This window comes from Mytilus edulis, chromosome 6, assembly GCF_963676685.1.
Source record: "Mytilus edulis chromosome 6, xbMytEdul2.2, whole genome shotgun sequence".
Lineage (NCBI taxonomy): Eukaryota > Metazoa > Mollusca > Bivalvia > Mytilida > Mytilidae > Mytilus > Mytilus edulis.
This window is the reverse complement of record NC_092349.1, coordinates 22,353,979-22,371,250: the sequence shown is the minus strand read 5'-3', so window position 1 is coordinate 22,371,250 and position 17,272 is coordinate 22,353,979.

Here is a 17,272-nt window from a genome sequence, read left to right as displayed (position 1 = left end):
TAAATGAGGACGGTCATAGACGATCCTTACATAACTCGTGCGAAACTTTTATTAAGTAGTATTTGATATCATGGTTTATCAATTTCTTGTTTATTGGTAATGAAAGTTTGAAAGCTTTTCATCACAGAAATAAATTTCATTGACACAGAACAATCTTCTTTTCAGGTCAATTTTTACATTTTATAGTTATATTAACGTATTTGTGTGTGTGAAATGTATTTATGGTAGATTGATTGAATTTCTTAGAAAGTTCATAAAAAAGTAGCTTACTATTTCAATGAACTAATCTATTGGATACTGGCAAATAATCAAGTAAGAGATTTCGTTTCCACATATAATTGATACAGACAATACAATACATGTATTGTTTTAATGTAAGGCCGTACATATGAAAAATTATTATCAGCTGGGTTCTCACATTCTCATTTTTACTGTAATATTAATACTATTCACGAAAACTCGTATGTCCTTTGAATAAACACATTCTAAAGGATATCAATTTGCCACTGTAATTATATCTTAAATCTTGTTTTTATCGGTATTAATATAACTTCGAGTACACTTCGATCGGTACTGTATGTCTTTATAATCAGTACCAACTAAAGGAAGTTCTCTACTTAGTTTCAAAATAACAAGCTTTTCATAACACTAGTATATATTGATAGGGGTTTAATAAAGGAACCAAAAAGGTCAAAAAATATATATATAGGTCAATGTGCTTATTTTCGAAATATTAGCCGTTGAAATGTTGGCAGGAAAATGTTCTCTCTTGATTATTCATAGCTTTATCTTTGTCAAGTTTACATTTTAAAACTATAAAAAATGTATAAGACTTTTACAAATGGCTTATAATTATACATATACAAGATTTATGAAAATAAAAATGGGGGTCAATGGGCAATTTTTTCTACGGCATTCAAATGGATAAAACATGAGTAGTCCGAGAATCTGACAAATATCCCAAACTTGACAAGCAAACATATCTTATTGGTTTTGTTTATTATTAACACCGACATCTAGTGGCTTCAACTACGTCATTCTTTTGTTGATACTTTGTTCAACGGCTTTAATACCACAAGACAAATTTAAAACCATAGACGATAGAAAAAAACTCAATTTTGAGTTATTTTGTGCTATAAATGAAATTTCCTGAAAAAAAATCCTTTTCTTAAACTGCTATTTCCGTCCATTGAAAAAAATCAATTTGGTTTTATTCAAAAGCCCTGATAAATGACCCATAATGGAGAAAAACTAAAATTGTCAGCAGGTCTGTTTCAATTCAAAACATTATTGAATTTTAGTATTACATGGCAAAATATCTGAATTTAGAATCCGAAAGAATTCTATTTAATCAGTTCAAAATTTTGACTTATGAATGGTTTTCTAATTTTAGTTCATTTATTTGTTTCGGAATTTAGTGTGACGCCCATTTTCACTGAACTTGTGAATAGTTGTCTCATTTGCAATCGCACCACATCGTCTTTTTTTTTATGTTGCCTGACAGCTCCATGAAGATATTAGAGTTAAGAACTGAACCCAGCTCCTACAGTTTGACTATATACGACAACCAGAGGTTATACGTTTATTGAATATTTTGGCATTTTGAGATTTCAAAACAAACGCAATACCTTACATAAATGATACAATTATTTATTGCACAAACGTGTTTTAAGTTCATATTTGGATTTGGCAAAACTTTTAGGACTTTTGGTCCTCAGTGCTCTTTAACTCCGTACTTTATTTTGGCCTTTTTAACTTTTTTGGATTCGACCGTCACTGGTTATTCTTTTGTAGACGAAACGCGCGTCTGGCGTATATACAAAATTTAGTCCTGGTATCTCTGATGAGTTTTTTTCAGTACATATAACTGAGAAAATGTTTTTTTTTACAAAATACTTGTTCCACAATGAAAAAAAATGTTATAGTGACAAAACGTTTAATTTAAAAGCTATTCATTTTATTTATAAAAGAAATTTATAATATAGAATATATGACGAAAAGGTTAAATAAATAATTGTTTATCTTTGATAATTTGTAAAACAAAACTTGTATTGAAGAACATTGGGAAAATATCTATAATTGTTATGAAAGCACCGTGTTAAATAGTCTCAGTTCTACATTCAAATTATTTAGTTCTATTTACCACTAAGCTAACGTGTTTTTTTTTATTTAAAGTTAATTCGTTCTTTGGTCTATTTATAAATATTATTTCTCATAGCGGTACCATGTGTTATACAATGACATTGAAATTGACAAATGACATAGACTGATTTCTAACCATAGACTTTATTTAAAAGAGGGACGAAAGATACCAAAGGGACAGTCAAACTCATAAATCTAAAACAAACTGACAACGCCATGGCTAAAAATAAAAAAGACAAACAGAAAAACAGAAAAACAATAGTACACACGACACAACATAGAAAACTAAAGAATAAACAACACGAACCCCACCAAAAACTAGGGGTGATCTCAGGTGCTCCGGAAGGGAGACATTAATTTATTGCTAATGTAACTTGACCCCCTATATAGTGTTCAAACTAAATACGCCGAAACACATTAAGATTTTATCAACGGATATTCAAAAGCAAGAAGTAAATTAATATAGCTATTTTATTCAATATAATCAATCTAGTTATAGCAATTTACACAATGTGTTACATTTAACTATAACAATATTCCGGAAATATTTCAAATTTAACAATAATGAAAATAAATCTAAATACAATTTAAAATGCAAGTTAAAAATGACAAATTAAGCCAAGATTGGCATCGTTGACCCCCTGCAAATGAAACCTTGTTCGTCACGCTGCAAAAAGAGGATTATATAACACGAGCATAATTAACAATATCAAAAGCTAGACTGCGTTTACGTTTGATTGGAGTCCAGCAATATATAATTTTTGTTTACCTCTCGTTCAGAGGAAAATATTGAATGCAAATTCATTTTGGTTTTAGCTGATAGGTAGGTTCTGCTATGTGGATCAAAATCATACCATGTATGTTATAACGCTCTTTATAAATCAAATTGAATGTATTTTTCCTCTGTAAATGAAAACAAGAACTATCTTTAAAAAAGATATCCGACGTATTTAAATTTGAGTATATGTTTAAAACTATCATTTCGATAACCTTCAGAAGCACAAAGATACCATTTAAATAACGTTTTCTCTGTTTGTGTTAAGTATTCTCGGTCCTCGTATCTTTCTGTTTACATTCACCAAAACCTCGCGGAAATCTCACATGCGTAGGTGCGTTCTAAAAGTCATGTACGTTTGTACAATAAAGTTTACATTAAAAATTATATAACTGTCCCGAATAAACAGCTGTCACGGATGCAAAGAGCTATTGGAGAAACAATTATTTTAATAAAAATATAAATCTTTGTAAGATCTAGTTCAAATATTTATAGTTTTTCACTTGCTTTCCATCACGATATAATTAACGAGACGTTTTTTCAAACACAACCAAATCACCCACCATGAATGCATTTTATCCAAGCACAGAAAGGATTTTCGAGCATGCGTATTCTGTTGCCATAGTTAAGCGTCATTAAGTTCATAGGGCACAAACCGAAACTATACCGACTACGTCGGAAAAAACGAGTTCTTTAAAAGTCCAAAATGAAATTAATTTGATCATTTTTGTGACATATTTGATTTTGATATTGTTCAAACGTTTCATCAATAGCTGTTGTTCTACATACAATTTCTTAATTCTAAGAACTCCGAGAGAAACCAAGCTTGAATACATGAGATGCGCGTTACCATGGAGTTTAGAGCGAAGTTATATCAAATATTTTGAAATGTTTTGCCATATACGGGCTTAGCTATCTCAGTTGTACGTTGTGGTAGAAAACAGTAAAATACCAAAAATACTGAAATTCAAAAAGGAAAGTCCATATTAAAATGGCAAAATCAGAAGCTCAAACACTTCAAACGAATGGATAACAACTGTCATATTCGTGACTTGGTACAGGCATTTTCTTATGTAGATAAAAGACACAAAACTTTCACGAAAAAATTCCAAACGGCGAAATCAAAAGATCAAACACATCAAACGAATGGAAAAAAATAATCCGGATAATACAGTCGTTAATTACCGCTGATTTACGGTGGTCGTGCGTCTCACACGGAGAGCGATTGCACTATTCAAGTTAGGGAAACAACTTTCACAATCAAGACTTGAAACATGACTTTCCTTTTGTAAAAAATGGTGAATATATGAGAGTTTTCATCAAATTGTCCGTTTCTGTGTATGTCGATGTGTTTGTTGAAGTTCAGTGTTTCTGTTGTTTTCCACATATATTTGGTTTTAGTTCGTAAACGGGATTTATTTTCGCTTAATAGATTTGTAACTATTGAACAGCGGTGTACCTATGTTGTCTGTATATATGCAAGTCGAATAAAATTCACTATGTTGATGACAATATGAGAGCAAAACAAACAAACATAATATGTTAAAAAGGTTTGAATAACTCTAATATAAAATTATGTACATTCAGAAAAAAATGTGTAAACTTAACTTCCAAAACAAAACTGCGCTCTTCGATGATTGTCTAGCATTGTTACAAATACTAAATTTCAAGTTGAAATCTGGCTAACAACTTACTTTTTCTTAGATCCATGTTTTCAGTGCGCAAAAGTGATGTGTTAATTTAGTTAACCTTTTTCCCTTCCTATTTCACTTTTTTGTTGAAAAATGAAAGTTTAAAATCTAATCCAAAACTTTTACTTTTTCTTTGACTCTGCAATGGATTTGGTTTTGCCCCGCAAGGGTGTAAACATATTTTTATTAACTTATTTTGCAATATACAATGTACTGTTTGCAACATATATTTTGATGTTACATTTTTTCTTATACATTTTACATATGAAGTAACATAAATTTAACATTAAAAGAGATATTTCTACCAAAAGTTATACTTAATTAAATTCTGATACATGATAAAGTTTATTAACTGCATTTTTTTTTGTAAGTCGGGATAACTTGTTATTAGTTTTTAATGTTCTCTGTGTTTTTATTCGAATGTATATGATGTTTATACTGGTAATAGGCATGTCTATTCTTTGTCATGAATAACTATTTTTGTTACAAAATTTCACACGATTAACTTTCAGGGTTAGAAAATGTACATGACCTATGGTTTATAAATTATTATATGTCTTAGGGTTAGATAGGAGACAATTACCAATCCGTTATTGTGTGATGCTTAATAACGTATATTTTTTTTTATAAAATTAACACAGCGCTAGTCTCACATGTAAAGTAGGATCTGCTTGCCCTTTCGGAGTACCTTATTTTACCCGCGTTTTTTTATATTTCGGTGGTTTTTCGTTTATTGCGTTGTCATAGAATAGAGAATGAAAACATGAAATGTGTCAAGGAGACAAAACATAACTCGACCAAAGAACAGGACACAGCGCTAGCACTAGGCCATCACAAGGCCTTCAATGCCGCAAGAAATCTCGCACTCAGAGGTGGGATTCAGCTTGCCTCTTAACAATCAGGTAACGTTGCTGGGCTTCCAAAATGTTGTATATGACTTTTTTGGCTAAAAATACATTTTGACACCAATAGTCTGGACGGGAGGAAATCTTTAGTATTAAAAAATAACATACAGTTAGACCAATCAAAATGTTTAAAATAAGACATATTAAAAAATTGCCAATGTCAGTTGCTTGTAAAGATTGCTTCCAAAATGTTGTATGAAAACTTGAAAATCGTTGTATAGTGACTTTGGGAATGAAATAATTGTACATTTCTTTATTTCTGTGAAAATAATTTAAGTTCTCGGTTAATCAAGAAATGTCAAAGTTTTTATTTCACTGCTATTTGTAAAAATGTTCAAGTTCACATACGAAATTTCGGAAACATGCATTTTGTCAAAATTTTCAAAGCCTGTTTGAGAGATATTTTTTTCTCGAAAAAATTGTAATTTACAACATTTTGGAAGCCCAGCGACGGTATACTTGTTCAGAGAAACGGACACCACACTGAAATCGGAAACATACAGATAAACCACAATCAAAAGAACTCTTGTGGAGAGCTGTCTCATTGGCAATCATACCACATCTTCTTTTTTTATACAAACAAGACTAAACCAAAATGCGGCTATGTTAGATATGTGTTGTGAGATCTCAACCTTCCCTTTTTACCTCAAGTCAATCAACGAGAAATAAAGAAACACACAGCAAGACAATCAGGAAACGCAGTTTAAAAGAAGTTGAAACCGATGTTATAATAGGTAAAAGAAGAAACTAATAGAAAAGATCAAATGCAAACCAACCATTATCCATGCCGTGAAAGGTTTAGTATCATTCCATCAAAGATTATCTGGGAAGAACATAACCGGTGTCATGCCAACTACTGCTTTTTATAATACATGTGTTTATTTCCTATTAAAACATCCTACTATTGAATCAATGGTAAATCCAAAGATGACATATTTAATGACTTGTCAACAGTATCGTAATTCTTTCACTTGTGAATACGTCTGTTTAAAGGTTTGATAAGCTTTTGATGAAAATGACATTATTTTTGTCATATTTATAGAATATAAACATAAAAAAGGGATTTGAAATACCTAAACGTATAAGTTGTCTGCACGTTTATTCATATGGAATTTCTTTTTGTTAAATTGACATAGGAGTTCGGTATTTTATTTTTACTTTTATGTTCAATGTTTCTTATTTATGTTAAATGAAATATTTTCGGTATTGCAATCATTGGGTTTTTAAGTGAAATTCACTTGGAATTTGCCTTGGAAAATCTGCAAGAGTTTCTAACCCTTCCAAAAACATTTATTTTCAATTATTTTGGTACTGTGTTAGTCGCGAGTTGTTCTCTGTGTAGACACAACAACAACACGAACCATTTTTTTTTTCATCTTATCTCTACAGTTAGTGCTTTACAGTCCTTTAACAACTTACCTACAGGAAATTAGATATCAACTTTTCACGGTCAGATGGCAATCGGCTACATGCTTAATTATTACTTTTACTTCATATGTATGGAAAAAAACTAATCAAATTTAAAATCTGACAAAACAAACTACTCGACAGTATGAACAAACGGTACGAATTGAATAAAACCTGTCATATTCCTGATACAGGCATTTTCGGAATGTGTATTTCTTCATTGTACAATATTTACAATATGTGATAAACGTATATAAAAAAAGACAGGTTCATTCTATATATGCAGGGCAGTATACCCTTAATTCAGGACGGAATGTCAAAACCATTAACCTTTATTATAATTAAATTCGTGAAATTTTCTTTTAATCCATTTTTTTCACTTTAATATATCAATTTCTTAAATTTAAAGTGAAAGAAAATTTAAAAGGCAAATACTTTACAAGGTTTTTTTAATGAAAATAAAACATATGCTTTTACAGTCGTAATACGGACGTTTTTTTAAAATGTCCATAAAACGGAAGTTTAAGAACGTCCGTAATACGTAAGATCCGTTTTACGGACGTGGTACTATTTTCCCGTAAAACGCCCGTTATACGGATGTTTTACGGATGTGTTTCAAAACGTCCGTAACACGTCCGTAGCTATGTTACCGGTGTACCTATATATGAACTTATGTTTTTCTCATATTACCTTTAGATACAGTCTATAGCTAATAAAAAGAAAAATATTAACAAAAATACTTAACTCCAAGGTAGATTAAAAAGGGGAAGTTCATAAAACCTGACAAAATCAACCGCTCGAATGGAAAACAATGATGTGGTACATGTATTTGTTCGAAGAAAATGGAGAAATTAGACTGGTTTTATATCTAGATAAACTCCCCACTTTGATGATGGTTGTTTAGTTAATACTTTCGTTGAATTGACAAATTGGATAAGCAACCCACAGAGACATAATTATTTAACGTGAAAATAATTGGGATCCAGCAACATACACTGTGTAAACATACACCACAACAGACATACAACCAAGTAAAAATCTCTAACAATACCATGACAGTACCATAACAATACAATGTCAACACCATAACAATACCATGACAGTACCATAACAATACCATGTCAATACTATAACAATACAATGTCAACACCATAACAATACCATGTCAGTACCATAACAATACCATGTCAATACAATAACAATACCATGACAATACTATAACAATACCATGACAGTACCATAACAATACCATGTCAATACTATAACAATACCATGTCAATACAATAACAATACCATGACAGTACCATAGCAATACCATGTCAATACTATAACAATACCATGACAGTACCATAACAATACCATGTCAGTACAATAACAATACCATGTCAATACTATAACAATACCATGACAGTACCATAACAATACCATGACAGTACCATAACAATACCATGACAGTACCATAACAATACCATGTCAATACTATAACAATACAATATCAACACCATAACAATACCATGACAGTACCATTTTAATACCATGTCAGTGCTATAACAATACCATGACAGTACCATAACAATACCATGTCAATACTATAACAATACCATGACAGTACCATAACAATACACCTTATCGCTATTCCCGGCTGACCCGTCCGCTTGAACTTTTGACGTCAACAACAATCACTTTTCCATTGTGGCGTCAGACATTTTGTTTTATGACGTCAAAATTTTACGGGAACCTGTGTGATTTCCAGCAATGGCGGACAAATAGCGATAAGGTGTATACCATGTCAGTACCATAACAATACCATGTCAATACAATAACAATACCATGGCAGTACCATAGCAATACCATGTCAATACTATAACAATACCATGACAGTACCATAACAATACCATGACAGTACCATAACAATACCATGTCAATACTATAACAATACAATATCAACACCATAACAATACCATGACAGTACCATTTCAATACCATGTCAGTGCTATAACAATACCATGACAGTACAATAACAATACCATGTCAATACTATGCCAATACCATGACAGTACCATAACAATACCATGTCAGTACCATAACAATACCATGACAGTACCATAACAATACAATGTCAATACAATTACAACACCATGACAGTACCATAACAATACCATGTCAATACCATAACAATACCATGACAGTACCATAACAATACCATGTCAATACTATACCAATACCATGTCAATACTATACCAATACCATGTCAATACTATACCAATACCATGTCAATACTATAACAATACCATGTCAATACTATAACAATACAATGTCAACACCATAACAATACCATGACAGTACCATAAGAATACAATGTCAATACTATAACAATACCACGTCAGTACCATACCAATACCATGTCAATACTATACCAATACCATGTCAATACTATAACAATACCATGTCAATACTATAACAATACCATGTCAATACTATAACAACACCATGACAGTACCATAACAATACCATGTCAATACTATAACAATACCACGTCAGTACCATAACAACACCATGACAGTACCATAACAATACCATGTCAATACTATAACAATACCATGTCAGTACCATAACAATACCATGACAGTACCATAACAATACCATGTCAATACTATACCAATACCATGACAGTACCATAACAATACCATAACAATAAAATACCAATACTATAACAAAACCATGACAGTACCATAACAATAAAATGTCAATACTATAACAATACCATGACTGTACCATAACAATACCATGACAGTACCATAACAATAAAATACCAATACTATAACAATACCATGACAGTACCATAACAATACCATGTCAATACCATGACAGTACCATGACAGTACCATGACAATGCTATAACAATACCATGTCAATACTATAACAATACCACGTCAGTACCATACCAATACCATGTCAATACCATAACAATACCATGTCAATACAATAACAATACCATGTCAATACCATACCAATACCATGTCAATACCATAACAATACCATGACAGTACCATAAAAACACCATGTCAATACTATAACAATACATTGACAGTACAATAACAATACCATGACAGTACCATACCAATACCATGTCAATACCATACCAATACCATGTCAATACCATAACAATACCATGTCAATACTATAACAATACCATGTCAATACTATAACAATACATTGACAGTACAATAACAATACCATGACAGTACCATACCAATACCATGTCAATACCATAACAACACCATGACAGTACCATAACAATTCCATGTCAATACTATAACAATACCATGACAGTACCATAACAATACCATGTCAATACTATAACAATACCATGTCAATACAATAACAATACCATGTAAATACAATAACAATACCATGACAGTACCATAACAATACCATGTCAATACCATAACAACACCATGACAATACCATACCAATACCATGTCAATACTATAACAATACCATGACAGTACCATAACAATACCATGTCAATACTATAACAATACCATGTCAATACAATAACAATACCATGTCAATACAATAACAATACCATGACAGTACCATAACAATACCATGTCAATACTATAACAATACCATGACTGTACCATAACAATACCATGACAGTACCATAACAATACCATGTCAATACAATAACAACACCATGTCAGTACCATACCAATACCATGTCAATACAATAACAATACCATGTCAATACTATAACAATACAATGACAGTACCATAACAATACCATGTCAATACTATAACAATACCATGTCAATACTATAACAATACCATGTCAGTACCATAACAATACCATGACAGTACCATAACAATAAAATGTCAATACTATAACAATACCATGACTGTACCATAACAATACCATGTCAATACTATAACAATACCATGTCAGTACAATAACAACACCATGACAGTACCATAACAATAAAATGTCAATACTATAACAATACCATGACTGTACCATAACAATACCATGGCAATACTATAACAAAACCATGACAGTACCATAACAATAAAATGTCAATACTATAACAATACCATGACTGTACCATAACAATACCATGTCAATACTATAACAATACCATGACAGTACCATAACAATATCATGTCAGTACCATACCAATACCATGTCAGTACCATAACAATACCATGACAGTACCATAACAATACCATGTCAATACTATAACAATACCATGTCAATTCTATAACAATACCTTGACAGTACCATAACAATACCATGACAGTACCATAACAATACCATGACAGTACCATAACAATACCACGTCAATACTATAACAATACCATGACAGTACCACGTCAGTTCCATACCAACACCATGTCAATACTATAACAATACCATGCCAGTACCTAAACAGTACCATGTCAATGCTTTAACAATACCATGACAGTACCATAACAATACAATGTCAACACCATAACAATACCATGTCAGTACCATACCAATACCATGTCAATACTATAACAATACCATGACAGTACCATAACAATACCATGTCAATACTATAACAATACCATGTCAACACCATAACAATACCATGACAAAACCATAACAATACCATGACAATACCATAACAATACCATGTCAATACTAAAACAATACCATGTCAATACTATAACAATACCATGTCAATACTATAACAATACAATGACAGTACCATAACAATACCATGTCAATACTATAACAATACCATGACAGTACCATAACAATACCATGTCAATACTATAACAATACCATGACAGTACCATAACAATACCATGACAGTACCATAACAATACCATGTCAATACTATAACAATACCATGTCAATACTATAACAATACCTTGACAGTACCATAACAATACCATGACAGTACCATAACAATACCATGACAGTACCATAACAATACCACGTCAATACTATAACAATACCATGACAGTACCACGTCAGTTCCATACCAACACCATGTCAATACTATAACAATACCATGCCAGTACCTAAACAGTACCATGTCAATGCTATAACAATACCATGTCAATACTATAACAATACCACGTCAGTACCATACCAATACCATGTCAATACCATAACAATACCATGTCAATACAATAACAATACCATGTCAATACCATACCAATACCATGACTGTACCATAACAATACCATGACAGTACCATAACAACACCATGTCAATACTATAACAATACATTGACAGTACAATAACAATACCATGTCAATACTATAACAATACCATGTCAATACTATAACAATACCATGTCAATACAATAACAATACCATGTCAATACAATAACAATACCATGACAGTACCATAACAATACAATGTCAATACTATAGCAATACCATGACTGTACCATAGCAATATCATGACAGTACCATACCAATACCATGACAGTACCATAACAATACCATGTCAATACAATAACAATACCATGACAGTACCATAACAATACAATGTCAATACTATAGCAATACCATGACAGTACCATAACAATACCATGACAGTACCATAACAATACCATGACAGTACCATAACAATACCATGACAGTACCATAACAATACCATGTCAATACTATAACAATACATTGACAGTACCATAACAATACCATGACAGTACAATTTCAATACCATGTCAATACAATAACAATACCATGACAGTACAATAACAATACCATGACAGTACTTTAACAATACAATGTCAATACTATAACAATACCATGTCAATACCATACCAATACAATGTCAATACTATAACAATACCATGTCAATACTATAACAATGCCTTGACAGTACCATAACAATACCATGTCAATACTATAACAATACCATGACAATACAATAACAATACATTGACAGTACCATAACAATACCATGACAGTACCATAACAATACCATGACAGTATCATAACAATACCATGACAGTATCATAACAATACCATGTCAATACTATAACAATACATTGACAGTACCATAACAATACCATGACAGTACCATAACAATACCATGACAGTACTTTAACAATACCATGTCAATACTATAACAATACATTGACAGTACCATAACAATACCATGACAGTACCATAACAATACCATGTCAATACTATAACAATACCATGTCAATACTATAACAATACCATGTCAATACCATACCAATACAATGTCAATACTATAACAATACCATGTCAATACTATAACAATGCCTTGACAGTACCATAACAATACCATGTCAATACTATAACAATACCATGACAATACAATAACAATACATTGACAGTACCATAACAATACCATGACAGTACCATAACAATACAATGTCAACACCATAACAATACCATGTCAATACCATAACAATACCATGTCAATACTATAACAATACCATGACAGTACCATAACAATACCATGTCAATACTATAACAATACCATGTCAATACTATAACAATACAATGACAGTACCATAACAATACCATGTCAATACTATAACAATACCATGACAGTACCATAACAATACCATGTCAATACTATAACAATACCATGACAGTACCATAACAATACCATGACAGTACAATAACAATACCATGACAGTACCATAACAATACCATGTCAATACTATAACAATACCATGACAATACAATAACAATACATTGACAGTACCATAACAATACCATGTCAATACTATAACAATACAATGTCAATACCATAACAATACCATGACAGTACCATAACAATACCATGTCAATACTATAACAATACCATGACAATACAATAACAATACATTGACAGTACCATAACAATACCATGACAGTACCATAACAATACATTGTCAATACTATAACAATACCATGACTGTACCATAACAATACATTGACAGTACCATAACAATACCATGTCAATACAATAACAACACCATGACAGTACCATAACAATACCATGACAGTACCATAACAATACCATGACAGTACCATAACAATACCATGTCAATACTATAACAATACAATGTCAATACTATAACAATACCATGACTGTACCATAACAATACATTGACAGTACCATAACAATACCATGTCAATACAATAACAACACCATGACAGTACCATAACAATACCATGACAGTACCACGTCAGTACCATAACAATACTATGACAGTACTATAACAATACCATGACAGTACCATAACAATACCATGTCAATACTATAACAATACCATGTCAATACTATAACAATACCATGACAGTACTATAACAATACCATGACAATACTATAACAATACCACGACAGTACCATAACAATACCATGTCAATACTATGACAATACCATGTCAGTACCATACCAATACCATGTCAATATTATAACAATACCATGTCAATACAATAACAACACCATGACAGTACCATAACAATACCATGACAGTACCATAACAATACCATGACAGTACCATAACAATACAATGTCAATACTATAGCAATACCATGACTGTACCATAGCAATATCATGACAGTACCATACCAATACCATGACAGTACCATAACAATACCATGTCAATACAATAACAATACCATGACAGTACCATAACAATACAATGTCAATACTATAGCAATACCATGACAGTACCATAACAATACCATGACAGTACCATAACAATACCATGACAGTACCATAACAATACCATGACAGTACCATAACAATACCATGTCAATACTATAACAATACATTGACAGTACCATAACAATACCATGACAGTACAATTTCAATACCATGTCAATACAATAACAATACCATGACAGTACAATAACAATACCATGACAGTACTTTAACAATACCATGTCAATACTATAACAATACCATGACAGTACCATAACAATACCATGACAGTATCATAACAATACCATGACAGTACCATAACAATACCATGTCAATACTATAACAATACATTGACAGTACCATAACAATACCATGACAGTACCATAACAATACCATGACAGTACTTTAACAATACCATGTCAATACTATAACAATACATTGACAGTACCATAACAATACCATGACAGTACCATAACAATACCATGTCAATACTATAACAATACCATGTCAATACTATAACAATACCATGTCAATACCATACCAATACAATGTCAATACTATAACAATACCATGTCAATACTATAACAATGCCTTGACAGTACCATAACAATACCATGTCAATACTATAACAATACCATGACAATACAATAACAATACATTGACAGTACCATAACAATACCATGACAGTACCATAACAATACAATGTCAACACCATAACAATACCATGTCAATACCATAACAATACCATGTCAATACTATAACAATACCATGACAGTACCATAACAATACCATGTCAATACTATAACAATACCATGTCAATACTATAACAATACAATGACAGTACCATAACAATACCATGTCAATACTATAACAATACCATGACAGTACCATAACAATACCATGTCAATACTATAACAATACCATGACAGTACCATAACAATACCATGACAGTACAATAACAATACCATGACAGTACCATAACAATACCATGTCAATACTATAACAATACCATGACAATACAATAACAATACATTGACAGTACCATAACAATACCATGTCAATACTATAACAATACAATGTCAATACCATAACAATACCATGACAGTACCATAACATTACCATGTCAATACTATAACAATACCATGACAATACAATAACAATACATTGACAGTACCATAACAATACCATGACAGTACCATAACAATACATTGTCAATACTATAACAATACCATGACTGTACCATAACAATACATTGACAGTACCATAACAATACCATGTCAATACAATAACAACACCATGACAGTACCATAACAATACCATGACAGTACCATAACAATACCATGACAGTACCATAACAATACCATGTCAATACTATAACAATACAATGTCAATACTATAACAATACCATGACTGTACCATAACAATACATTGACAGTACCATAACAATACCATGTCAATACAATAACAACACCATGACAGTACCATAACAATACCATGACAGTACCACGTCAGTACCATAACAATACTATGACAGTACTATAACAATACCATGACAGTACCATAACAATACCATGTCAATACTATAACAATACCATGTCAATACTATAACAATACCATGACAGTACTATAACAATACCATGACAATACTATAACAATACCACGACAGTACCATAACAATACCATGTCAATACTATGACAATACCATGTCAGTACCATACCAATACCATGTCAATATTATAACAATACCATGTCAATACAATAACAACACCATGACAGTACCATAACAATACCATGACAGTACCATAACAATACCATGACAGTACCATAACAATACCATGACAGTATTATAACAATACCATGTCAATACTATGACAATACCATGTCAATACTATACCAATACATGTCAATACTATAACAACACCATGACAATACAATAACAATACCATGACAGTACCATAGCAATACCATGTCAACACTATAACAATACCATGTCAGTACAATAACAATACCATGTCAATACTATGACAATACCATGTCAATACAATAACAACACCATGACAGTACCATAACAATACCATGTCAATACAATAACAATACCTTGACAGTACCATAACAATACCATGTCAATACAATAACAATACCATGTCAATACAATAACAATACCATGTCAATACTATAACAATACCATGACAGTACCATAACAATACCATGACAGTACCATAACAATACCATGACAGTACCATACCAATACCATGTCAATACTATAACAATACCATGTCAATACTATAACAATACCATGTCAATACCATACCAATACAATGTCAATACTATAACAATACCATGTCAATACTATAACAATGCCTTGACAGTACCATAACAATACCATGACAGTACCATAACAATACAATGACAGTACCATAACAATACCACGTCAATACTATAACAATACCATGTCAATACTATAACAATACCATGTCAATACAATAACAATACAATGTCAATACAATAACAACACCATGACAGTACCATAACAATACCATGTCAATACAATAACAATACCATGTCAATACAATAACAATACCATGTCAATACTATAACAATACCATGACAGTACCATAACAATACCATGACAGTACCATAACAATACCATGACAGTACCATACCAATACCATGTCAATACTATAACAATACCATGTCAATA